Source organism: Pelophylax lessonae (genome assembly GCF_965119305.1).
Source record: "Pelophylax lessonae genome assembly, chromosome: 10".
NCBI classification, from domain to species: Eukaryota; Metazoa; Chordata; class Amphibia; order Anura; family Ranidae; genus Pelophylax; species Pelophylax lessonae.
Window position 1 is genome coordinate 23392212 of NC_138777.1, and position 13084 is coordinate 23405295.

The 13084-nt window shown below is 46.0% G+C and overlaps 1 protein-coding gene across 1 annotated transcript in view; it reads left to right on the plus strand.

The window, feature by feature from the left end:
- The first annotated feature begins 6960 nt into the window (after window positions 1–6960).
- Window positions 6961–13084, plus strand: part of TSPAN18 (tetraspanin 18) — a 190622-nt gene continuing 184498 nt past the window's right edge. Inside the window, exon 1 of the mRNA XM_082270311.1 lies at window positions 6961–6979. The gene's annotated coding sequence lies outside the window, so the exon portion shown is untranslated. The remainder of the gene's footprint in view (window positions 6980–13084) is intronic.

Genomic DNA, 13084 nt, shown 5'->3' on the forward strand with positions numbered 1-13084 from the left:
CAACTCACATGGTTGATGATTGGAACAGGCGCATCTAAGTACGCAGGCATCCAGGCTAAAGCTGTCCACATAGACCATCCTCTGCACCGCCATCTACATCATCCCTTCCATGCTGCCCCTCGCTTTCAGATCGCTTTAATGCAGGGTGGTCTTCCCGGTCAGGATTACAGACTGGCAGCCGGCAGTGCAGAAGATGGTCTATGTGGACAGCTTTACCCCGGATGCCTGCATACTTGGATGTGCCTGTTTTAATCATCAACCATGTGAGTTGCTAAATGTTGTACCTTCATTAAATGAAACCATATTGCTACACTTAGAGGCGCCTCTCTTCTCTTTGATACTCTGTAGCTCCTGCTGGATTTTGCTTCCAATCCCCTTGTGGAAGCGGCTATTTTTGGATGGACATTTTATGGTTATATAACCTATAGCAATGCTATAATCTTTTTCTATGGACTATAAACTGAAGGATTTATGAATAAATGGTTGTGGAACGAATCATCTGAGTTTCCATTATTTCTTATGGGAAAATTCGCTTTGATATAAGAGTGCTTTGGATTACAAGCATGTTTCCAGAATGAATTATGCTCGCAATCCAAGGTTTTACTGTATATATATATATATATATATTATACAAATCAATATTCATATTAAATAATATTAATTATATTTTGTGCAATACGTGGCTTTTACCAATTTTTTTTTTTTAGGCAGCTTTTCTTCTGTGAAGAAAAATGCTGAGCAAATGCCCTTTGCAATGAGGCCTTCACGTGATTGTAAACCCTCACCTTGTAAAACAACCCATTCAGTAAAAAATAGAAATGAATGGCAAAACATTTTGTGTGTATGTATATGTATGTGTGTGTGTGTGTATATATATATATATATATATATATATATATATATATAAAAGATACATACCCTTTTCCCCCTTTTTTTTATTTATAAATGATCACATTCCCTCTATTCTCAGCTGCATAAGAGCTAGAGGAGGAGAAAGAGCAGTACACTGAGCTTCCCAGTGAATGGCTGTGTGTGTGTCAGGACAAGTCTGATCATTGGAGTAAAGCAGGCTGAGTTCCCAGAACAGCCAGAAAACTAACCATGCCATGCTCTAATGCCTAGTGTGGTCAGTTTTTAATAAGAAAGCAGAGGGGCAGCAATCACATATTTATACCTCCCAACTTTTTGGCCTCTTTCACACGGAGCGGACCGTATTTCGATCCGCTACGACACTTTTTTTTTTTTTCATGGACACGGATGACACTTGTGTCATCCGGTCTGTATGTCCGCATATCATCCCATCAGTTTGCGGATGATATACGGACATAATGCATGTCTATGGGATTGCGGATGACACCGCTGACATCCGATTTTGCATCCTTTCCGTTTTTTAAACGGAAGAAAAATAGGGTTCTGTTCCGTTCCAAAAAATGGAACAGAACTGAAAGGAAGAAAATCGGATGTCAGTGGATGGTCATCCGCTGACATCCGCAATCCCATTGACATGCATTATGTCCGTATATCACCCGCAAACAGATGGGGTGATATACGGACGTACGGAACGCCCGTGTGAAAGAGGCCTTTGAGATAGGAATCAGGGACACCTATTAGCAAATGTATGTAGGCATAGGACACATCCTGCCACGCCCTCCTTAAAATAAAATTATACCAAAAAAATATACTATTCTTTTTATATTGGCTTTTGAAATCTACAAATGCAACAATTTAGGAATTGGATGAAGGGTTTAGCATTGAGAAATGCTTTTTGAAAAATAAAAACTATATATATCAGACCAAAATGAGGAGGAAAGAGGGACATTGTTCCAAATCAGGGACAGTTGGGAGCTATGTATATCAGGAATATGAAATGCCGGGGTAACACAGTCTTTAAATTCCATTTAAAAAAACATCTAAGACTACCTTCATCCTAGACCTAGGCCCATCAAAGACTACCCTGTCCCTCAGGGTTACAACACTGCTGTGCGACTTCACAGCGCTGTCGCCATGTTAAAGGAGGAGAAAAAAAAAAAACACATCTACTGTCAGGGTCAACCTCTTGGTTTTACCGCCCCCTAAACTCAAGTGTGAACTTCGCCTTAGTAATCCTGGAGACCATGCATCTGCTTGAGCACCTTCCCCAAGTTCATGTTGAGCAGGTTTGGAAGGATCCTGTTGCCAGTCCTGTAACGACCAATCAATTTCAAATCTTTATATTCTGTTCTGTGTTGGAAAAATTGATAGCTTTAATCTGGTTGGTTACTTTGGGCGATACCCATTGTTCAGGCTATTACAGTCACTAAATGGTTACATAGTTTCTGTAATAAGAGTCAGTGACCGCATTACCTCATTATTAAGTGCTGCCTGGCCTGCTTCTCATCGAAACTGCTGCCATTACATAGTGGAAACCTCAGTCTTCGCTTAGGGGCTGATCTAAAGTAAACCTGGATTTTAGGCCTCATGCACACTGGAGCTTTGGCCCGTACAGCGTAAAATTTATAAATGGGCTCATTTTGGCACAGGTGGGGAGTACAGTCCGCGGCCAGCAGTCTGAAATATACAGTGGCTGTATGATCATCCGAGTGGTACTTGTATATGGGGGTCATATGCGTAGAGGGACGAAAGACCTAAATGCAAACTCGCCATGTACGGGATGTATGTCCCTATATGCTAGTACCACACTATATTGTCTAAAGTATTGGGATGCCTGCCTTTACATGTACATGAACTTTAATGGCATCCCAATCTTAGTCTGTAGGGTTCAATATTGGTTTAGCCCACCCTTTGCAGCTATCACAGTTTCAACTCCTCTGGGAAGCAGTGGCGGCTGGTGCTCAAAATTTTTTTTTTGGGGGGGGGGGGGGGGGGCGCAAATAGAAAAATGTAAAAGGCATTGCTTTGCGGCAAAAAACGCTGTAAAAAATTGCGTGACTTTGAGGTCGCAAAAGTGTGAAAGGGGCCTTCAGTAATTAAGGTATAGTGTGCCCCCTTTCAATGCAGAGAGACCAGCGTGCCCCCTTTCAATGCCGAGAGACCAGCTTGCCCCCTATTAATGCACAGTGACCAGCGTGCCCCCTTTCAATGCAGTGACCAGTGTACATGCCCCCTTTCAATGCAGTGACCAGTGTACATGCCCCCTTTCAATGCAGTGACCAGTGTACATGCCCCCAATGCATTGACCAGCGTACATGCCCCCAATGCAGTGACCAGCATACATGCCCCCAATGTAGTGACCAGCGTACATGCCCCCAATGCAGTGACCAGCGTACATGCCCCCAATGCAGTGACCAGCATACATGCCCCCAATGCAGTGACCAGCGTACATGCCCCCAATGCAGTGACCAGCGTACATGCCCCCAATGCAGTGACCAGCGTACATGCCCCCAATGCAGTGACCAGCGTACATGCCCCCAATGCAGTGACCAGCGTACATGCCCCCAATGCAGTGACCAGCGTACATGCCCCCAATGCAGTGACCAGCGTACATGCCCCCAATGCAGTGACCAGCGTACATGCGCCCAATGCAGTGACCAGCGTACATGCCCCCAATGCAGTGACCAGCGTACATGCCCCCAATGTAGTGACCAGCATACATGCCCCCAATGTAGTGGCCAGCATACATTCCCCCAATGCAGAGATCAGCGTGCGTGCCCCCTTATTTACCTTGGGCAACAGTGGCGGCAATACGGCTTCTCCTCAGTCCCCCGAACGGCGGCTTCTCCTCGGTCCCGGCGGCGCATCTCCTCCAGTCCTTCAGCTCCCGCCTCCTCCTCGGCCAAAGGCAAGGGGTTTGCTTTGCGGCCAATCAGGAAGCGCGTATCGGACACGCTTCCTGATTGGCCAGGAGGAGGATCGATGTGACAATAGTGAATTTTCATTCGCTATTGTCACTCAATGGGTGGGCTCGGGACGCACTGCTCTGCGCCCCTGGTCCACCCTTTGCATCACCCTATTAGAGCCTCTGGCTCTAATCAGGTGATGCAAAAAAAAAACCAAATCCCCATTGAACTCCATGCGTCCGGCGCCCCTGCATGCAGATTAGGGGGCCGGACACATGGATGGGGGCGGCGCCCCTAACGAACCGGCCGCCACTGCTGGGAAGGCTGTCCACAAGGTTTAGGAGTGTGTCTGTGGGAATGTTTGACCATTCTTCCAGAATTGCATTTGTCAGGTCAGGCACTGCTGTTGGACGGGATAGTCTGGCTCGCAGTCTCCTCTCTAATTCATCCCAAAGGTATCGGGTTGAGGTCAGGACTCTGTGCAGGCCAGTTAGTTTCCTCCACCCCAAACTCACTCATCCATGTCTTCATGGACCTTGCTTGTGCACTGGTCCAAATCATTTGGTGGAGGGGGGATTATGGTGTGGGGTTGTTTTTCAGGGGTTGGGCTTGCCCCCTTAGTTCCAGTGAAGGGAACACTTAAGGCGTTAGCATATCAAGACATTTTGGACAATTTCATGCTCCCAACTTTGTGGGAACAGTTTGGGGATGGCTCCTTCCTGTTCCAAAATGACTGTGCACCACTGCACAAAGCAAGGTCCATAAAGACCTGTACATAAATAAAACTACTGCATTGATGGTCACATAAAGATCACTTACCTCATATCCAAATTGAAGAGGGGGGGGTGTCCGTATTCCAGGATTGCCTGTGGTATCAGTATAGACAAGGGGTCTCCAAACTTTCTAAATAAGGGGCCAGTTTTTTTACGGTTCCTTAGACATTAAGGGGGCTGTACTTTGGACATTAGGAGCAGAAAAGGTCCCTACGTCAGCGAGAAAAAACATTATGCCATCTTTGGTGTCAGTGGGAGGAATAGTGCCTCATCATTGGTGTCAGTGGAAGGAATCGTGCCCCATCATTGGTGTCAGTGGAAGGAATCGTGCCCCATCATTGGTGTCAGTGGGAGGAATAGAGTCCCATCATTGGTGTCAGTGGGAGGAATAGAGTCCCATCATTGGTGTTAGTGGAAGGAACTGTGCCCCATCATTGGTATCAGTGGAAAGAATAGTGCCCCATCATTGGTGTCAGTGGAAGGAATAGTGCCCCATCATTGGTGTCAGTGGAAGGAATAGTGCCCCATCATTGGTGTCAGTGGAAGGAATAGTGCCCTATCATTGGTGCAGGGGCATAACTACAGGGGTTGCAGGGGTTGCAATCGCTACCGGGCCCCATGCTCCAGGGGGCCCGGTAGCAAAATAGTGGGTGAACCTCTAGGATCTCAAAGGTCACACTTGCGACCGGGCCCTGGCATTTCACCACTGTGGGGAGGCCCCAAGATTGCAGGAAGGGGGCCCACTGCAGAACTTGTGAAAGGATCCTGATGCGGGACCATAATAAAAGGCCATGCAATGAGAGTAAAGAGCCCCAGGATTAGTGGGAAGAGCCCCGGGCTTGAAGGGAAGGGCCCCGGCCAGGGGTCTGGGGGGCCCTTCATGGTTTCTTGCATCGGGGCCTTGAAGGTTCTAGTTACGCCTCTGCATTGGTGTCAGTGGGAGGAATAGTGCCCCATCATTGGTGTCAGTGGGAGGAATAGTGCCCCATCATTGGTGTCAGTGGGAGGAATAGAGCCCCATCATTGGTGTCAGTGGGAGGAATAGAGCCCCATCATTGGTATCAGTGGGAGGAATAGTGCCCCATCATTGGTGTCAGTGGGAGGAATAGTGCCCCATCATTGGTGTCAGTGGGAGGAACTGTGCCCCATCATTGGTGTCAGTGGGAGGGATTGTGTCTCATTGTTGGTGTCATTGGGAGGAATAGTCCCCCATCATTGGTGTCAGTGGAAAGAACTGTGCCCCATCATTGGGGTCAGTGGGAGGGATTGTGTCTCATTGTTGGTGTCATTGGGAAGATTCATGCCCTATCATTGGTGTCAGCGGGAGGAATTTTGCCCCATTGTTGGTGTCATTGGGAAGATTCATGCCCTATCATTGGTGTGAGTTGGCCAAATTGTTGATGATATGTGGGGGAATTGTCCCCCATCATTGAGTGGAGTTTTTCCCTTTCCCTGGTCTTAGTGGAAAGTTAATTATGCCCCATTGTTGGTATCAGTGGATGAAATAGTGCCCCAAGGGCCAGATGAAAGCAAGTGAAGGGCCACATCCAGCCCCTGGGCCACAGTTTGGTGACCTATGGTAAAGGGTGTCAGAAGTGACTGGTGCAGATAGCAGAGGAATGAGAAAACAGACGGAAATCACAGGCAGTGCTTTGGATTGAGGCAAGTACACACTATAGAGGGATATGCTTTGTTCAATTTGTTTATTCCAGAGGTTTGCAACCACTTTAAGAACTCCTTTTTACACCTCATTTAGCATGTTATACTTAAACATTAAAACTTCTACCTGATATTATTTCTACTTTAAGGACACTGTTCTCCATTCAGGTAAATAAATGATCCTGGCCAACAATCCAGCTGGCAATTAGCTTCTTCTTTACCCTCTGTGCCCGGCAGATAGAGATACATCACAGTGAACATTGTGTAAATTTCGGCCCATTTTGACCGCTAATGAATGTAAAAAGAAAAATAACAGAATGTTCCGAGGTAAACGAAGCTCTCTGCAATTAACCGATTCATTAAATTTCAATATCAATTATGCCTGTGTTCTTGTATACGCGCGGTAATACAAAGCCGGCGCGGTGCCCCCGGCCTGTCCCTACCTCTAAACCGCCGCCGAAACGCCATGTCCTTGGGATAAGATGGCGCCAATTAAAGCCAGTTAATGAGGCCTACATGCAAATGAGGCTGATGCATATGTATGAATTGCAGGCTGGTCCTCTGTTGCCTTAATTTAAATAATCTTATTGTGCGGCAATTGTCTTTTTTTTTTAATTGGTTCCATTGCACATGCCTAGGGTGTTTATTTTATTTATTGTTACTTCCAGGATACATACAGACCTGAGGAATGTACCTGTAACCCCCATACTTCTCTTCCGAGGGGATAACTTGGATATTCACATTGGACCGGCAAAGGTGACCTTTGGAATCGTAAGTTTTTTCTTTTTATATTTTCCCAGATAAATGTTGAAGCAGAACTACAGGCAGCTAACCTGAATACAGTATATCAATATTGCTTTACCTGCCAAACAGTTTGTAACCATCGGACAGTTTTGTGATCGACTTTAGATAGAGCAGATAAAAAAGAGCTAGTAAAGTCCAGCTATAATTTATTCAAGGATCCAGTTAAAATTCCAACAATATAAAACCCAAAAACAAAACTCCCTAGATGTGGCAGTATTAGCTTTGTTCTTTCGGGCTTCTTTCTCTTTTATTTCACCTGGTAATCTGGTTAATAACACACTTCCTGTCCCTGGATGGCTACGCTCACTACTCCACTGTATTTATAAAGGGAGGCTTGGCTGGTACACAAGCTGGATTGCTTATACACTATATTACTAAAAGTATTGGGACGCCTGCCTTTACACACACATGAACTTTAATGGCATCCCAGTCTTAGTCCGTAGGGTTCAATATTGAGTTGGCCCACCCTTTGTAGCTATAGCAGCTTCAACTCTTCTGGGAAGGCTGTCCACAAGGTTTAGGAGTGTGTCTATGGGAATGTTTGACCATTCTTCCAGAAGCGCATTTGTGAGGTCAGGCACTGATGTTGGACAAGAAGGTCTGGCTCACGGTCTCCACTCGAATTCATCCCAAATGTGTTTGATCGGGTTGCAGGCCAGTCAAGTTCCTCCACCCAAAACTAGCTCATCCATGTCTTTATGGACCTTTCTTTCTGCGCTGGACCAAATCATTTGGTGGAGGGGGGATTATGGTGTGGGGTTGTTTTTCATGGGTTGTGCTTTGCCCCTTAGTTCCAGTGTAGGGAATTTGAAGGTGTCAGCATACCAAGACATTGGACAATTTCATGCTCCCAACTTTGTATGAACAGTTTGGGGATGGATCCCTACTGTTCCAAGATGAGTGCTCACCAGTGCACAAAGCAAGGTCCATAAAGACATGGATGAGTGAGTTTGGGGTGGAGGAACTTGACTGGCCTGCACAGAGTCCTGACCTCAACCCGATAGAACATCTTTGGGATGAATTAGAGCAGAGACTGAGAGCCAGGCCTTTTCGTCCACAGTAGTGCCTGACCTCACAAATGCGCTTCTGGAAGAATGGTCAAATATTCCCATAGACACACTCCTAAACCTTGTGGACGGCCTTCCCAGAAGAGTTGAAGCTGTTATAGCTGCAAAGGGCGGGCCAACTCAATATTGAACCCTACGGACTAAGACTAGGATGCCATTAAAGTTTATGTGCATGCAAAGGCAGGTGTCCCAATACTTTTGATAATATAGTGTATGTCTGCTTTTGTAAATCTCCATTGTATGGCTAATGATAGATTAGTAGGTTACAGAAGAAAGATAACTTTTTGTCTTCAGATTGGTTAATTATGTACTTCTGAAAAATGCTCTTTCCTTCGAAAAATAAAACCATGCAGCTGTCGCAGCGAAGAGCTGATAAGCTGCAATGTGTAACATTTTTGGTTTTGGGTTTAGTTATCTGAAAGTTTGGCAAAAAAATCTAGACATATTGGATTAAAGAGTTCTAAAGGTACCCATCTCTAAATATAACCTATGAACAGCTAGTAGTCGTTGGCCACCTTCAGATATACTTCTGTAACATTGAAGGACATTTTACTACTCATCTGAACAGCTTCCTCTTTAGCTTTAATGAGCGTCAGGAGAAGCTGGGCAATGGTGACACATCCATCCTAATTACAGAACAAGTCTGGTAATTGTAACTAACTACTAATAGCTATGCCATGAATGAGAGCCTTCATAATGACCTCAACAATGTAATTCCACTGAGCACCAATGTAAGGAACATTCTTCCCATTCCACCAATGTAAGGATTATTCTTCCCATTGACCATCTGTGTTAGGGTCCTTCTTCCCAGTGCCGGGTCAAGGTCATCTAGAGCCCAGGCCTCTCCAAGATGTATGAGCATTATGTATCAGCAAAAATCCCCCCCCCCCCCCCCACAAAAACATTGAGCATTAATCTGCAAGCTTACCCTCTAAGCATAAATTCCCCTCCCCTAGTACAAATCTGCCCCCCTCTTCTGAAATGCCCTCTTTCAGGAATGCCCTCTTTCAGGACAAATCCCCCCACCCGCCAAAAAAAGAAAAAAAAAAATCACTGCTTCTAGCACAAATCCTCTACCCCTACATTTTCCCCTCCTAGTACACATCTTTTCCCCCCTTCTAGCATGAATTCCCCCCCCCCAACAGAAATCCCCCTAAATCACCACTCCTAGCACCCCCCCCCCAAAAAAATTTCCCAAACTAGAAAAATATATACCCCTTGCAGCCCCCCAAATTCCCCCTTCCAACACAAATCCCCCCCCCCCATTCTCCTTGTGGTGCTCCTCCTCTTCACGATACCACAGTACCCAGGACAGCTGCCCACTCCTTGTTCCAGCCCAGCTTATTCTCACTGAGAACCAATGTAAAGCACATTTTTCCCTTTATCCACTAATGTAAAAAGCATTCTTCTTATTGCCCATCTATGTTAGGGCCCCTCTTCCAGCTGAGCACCAATGCAAGGAAAATTCTTCCCATAGACTTATCTATGTTAGGGTTCTTCTTTCCACTGAGCACCAATGTAAGGAACATTCTTCCCAATTTTGTTTATTAAAAGTCTTGCAATCAATAAGCATAAAAACAATATACATAAATAAATAAATATATACATATTTACATGAAAAGGGGAAAAAAAAAAAAAATACATAGCAAATTCTGCTCTCAAATAAAGACTGCCTTTACAGCAAAAACAAAACTCACATCATGAAACACATCAGTACCGGGGAAAAATAATCTTAATAACACTCACACCACCACACCAGACATCAAACCTGCGAGGTCAAGAAACAAAACCACTCCCATTATGCATGCAGCCCTTCTTCAAAAATGAAGATATTAACCAACAAAAGCTAAGGGCGTGAAAGAAATAGCATAGGAAAAAAGCTTTTTACCCAGAGATGGACAGTTCACCAAAAGCAGGTCTGATATTCCTCCACGCCTTTATCCAGACCGCTCGAGGCTCCCTGCCCTTCTCAAGACCCCGAATCTTCCCAACCTCACCAAGAATATCGTACACCACCACCTCGACAGGGAGGACTTTCTTCCGCAGGGTAATCTGGCACCGTGCATTCCACGTGAAGTAACGGACAACTATACTAACTAGAAAAAGTGTATCCAAATCAAAATCCCAGCGAGTCGGGAATGCCCCGTACACCCACTCCGCATAACTCATGCGATAGAGAAAGGGGATGCCTAGAGCCCTCCCCACCCTTTTATACACCTCTATGTTAAAGGGACACTGGAGCAAAAAGTGGTCCATAGACTCCACTTTACCAACACACTCCGCTCTAGGACAATCCCGATCATCCACAGGGCGATGCTTCAGGTTCCCTCTCACATAGAGCCTTCCATGGAAAGCGAGCCAGGCTTGATCCCTAAACTTCAAAGGGATTCTTCCTAAGTTAATTAAACGCAACCCCTCCCTCATTACGGGGCCTGGGCAATCCCTTAAGGTCAGCAACACACTGAAAGCAGAGCCCAAAATCCTCTTCTCCAGAAGCTTTCTGGGGAGGGACTTGATATCCCCCACTGTCACCTGCCACTGCCTAAGTATTTTCAGACACGGGGCAACATAAGCCGGAAGCTTGCCATGTCGGACTCTCAGACTTTTCACTGGCCCGCCATCTTCCCAGCATCGCAGAAAAGGCCTAAACCAAGATTGAAAAATACCCACCCATCCCGGCGGGGTCTCTGCTAACATATTACCAAGATTATACTTTAAAAAAAGCAGAGAAAAGAAAACTATAGGGTTGACCATTCCTAGACCACCCTCCCGCCTGGACAGGTAAGTTACATTGCGTTTGATCAGGTTCAGCCTATTTCCCCATAACAGTTGGAAAAAGCAGCTGTACACCCTTGCATAGAGAGATTCCGGCAAGATACAGACAAAGCTGACATATAAAAAGATTGGGATCAGGTAAGTTTTAATCAAGTCAACCCTTTCCCTCAAGGAAAGTTTCCATTTCTTCCAGCTTGCCACCTTGGCATTGGCATTCAACAACCTGCTTTCCCAATTTCGATGACCATAGTCACCAGGACCAAATTTGATGCCCAACACTTTAATTTCCTGCTGGGGCTCTGGGAAGGCATCCGGAAGTTCGAAGCTTTCACCCTCCTCACCCATCCAGAAAACTTCACTCTTTTCATGATTGATTTTAGAGCCAGAAGCCTCAGTGTACTGCTCTATCACAGAGACCACCTCCTGCGCCTCCTCCATCCCAGAGATAATAACAGACACATCATCGGCATAGGCCACGACCTTCAAAGGCGGCACACCAGCAATGCCCAAAGGCACCCCACACAACGATCCACTCTCTAACCTTCTTATGAAGGGGTCGATTGCGAATACATATAGCAGGGGGCTCAAAGGACACCCCTGGCGCACACCAGAGCCAACCTCAAAAGGCCGTCCAACCCAACCATTAACAAGTGGGAAGCTCTCAGCCCCTTTATATAATGTTTTCAGCCAATCAATAAACCTCCCCTGCAGGCCGTATCTACCAAGTAGCAAATACAGGTACTCATGATTGACTCGATCAAAAGCCTTCGCCTGATCCAATGCCAGCAAGTACTTTCTCCATCCAGCAGCCCTGCATCGCTCCAAAGCCTCCCGGACAGCTAAAATTGCTGAAAAGGTACTTCTGCCCTGGACCGAGCAGTGCTGATGATTGGACAACAAATCGCCTGCTACTGACGACAAGCGCCAAAAAAGAATCTTCGCCAAGATCTTTCTATCAACATTGAGAAGACTGATGGGGCGCCAGTTCTCAATTATTGAGGGGTCTTTACCTTTTGACAGAAGAATCACAGCGGATTGCCTCATGGAGGGAGGGAGAGAACCCTCTTCTAAACAGCTGTTATAAACCTCCGCTAAAAAGGGAGCCAGAATGGACTTAAAACACTTGTAAAATTCAGCTGTCAACCCATCTGGCCCAGGCGACTTTTTGGTAGCCAGCTTCTCTATAGCACGAACTACCTCATCCGCTGAAATTGGTTCTGTCAAATCCATCAAAGGCAATGTATCATTTCCCAATCCTGGAGTAGAATCCAGAAAGCTTTCCATCCTGTCCCGATTAAGGTCCTTTCTTCCCAGAAGGTCTGCGTAATATGACCTGAAGATCTCCAGGATCCCTGATCTGGACTTCACCAGGGAACCCGTACTATCCCTCAGACCTATGACCGTCTTAACTGCTATGCCTTGCTTACAGTTCTGGTAAGGATCAGGCGAGTGATATTTCCCATAATCTCTCTCCAGAACCAAGGAGGCATGCCGGTCGTATTGACACTTCCTAAGAAGAAGCTTTACCTCCGAGATCTCCCCTGGATCTCCTCCATACGAGACAAGACGATCAAGCTTCCTCCGCAAATGCTGGTAGGCAATATACATACCAAGCTGCATCTTCTTACTTATGGCCTTGAAAAGTCCAATCGCCCTTTGTTTCACAAGCTCCCACCACTCTGACTTACTGCTGCAAAAGTCCAGAATAGAAACCTGTGCCTGAAAAAAATCCTCAAAGGATTGTCTTACCTCTACATCTTCCAGGAGAGCCGAATTCAGTTTCCAGGTACCCCTTCCCCTGGGTGGAGTGTCCGAGGCATTCAGAGTCACAGACAGCATACAGTGGTCAGAGAACTCCACCGCCCTCAACTCAGGAGCCGAGAAAGCAGAGTTCTCCTTTAAAAAAAACCTATCTATCCTACTCTGACTATTCCCTCTCTGAAACGTGAATCCCGTGCTGCCAGGGCAGTGCTTAATGTGCACATCTACCAGGCCTGCTTGTCTAACCATATCTCTAAGAAAAACGCTATCATAACCCAGCCTGTCTATGGAGACCCTCCTGTCTTCAGGCCTAATTATGGTGTTAAAGTCACCTCCAAAGACAACCTGCTGGGATGTAAAAAGGAAGGGCTTGATCTTTGTGAAGAGGCATTTCCTGTCCCATTTTGACTGCGGTCCATAGATATTGATGAGGCGCAGGTCCTGCCCCCTAACAGAGACGTCTAAGACC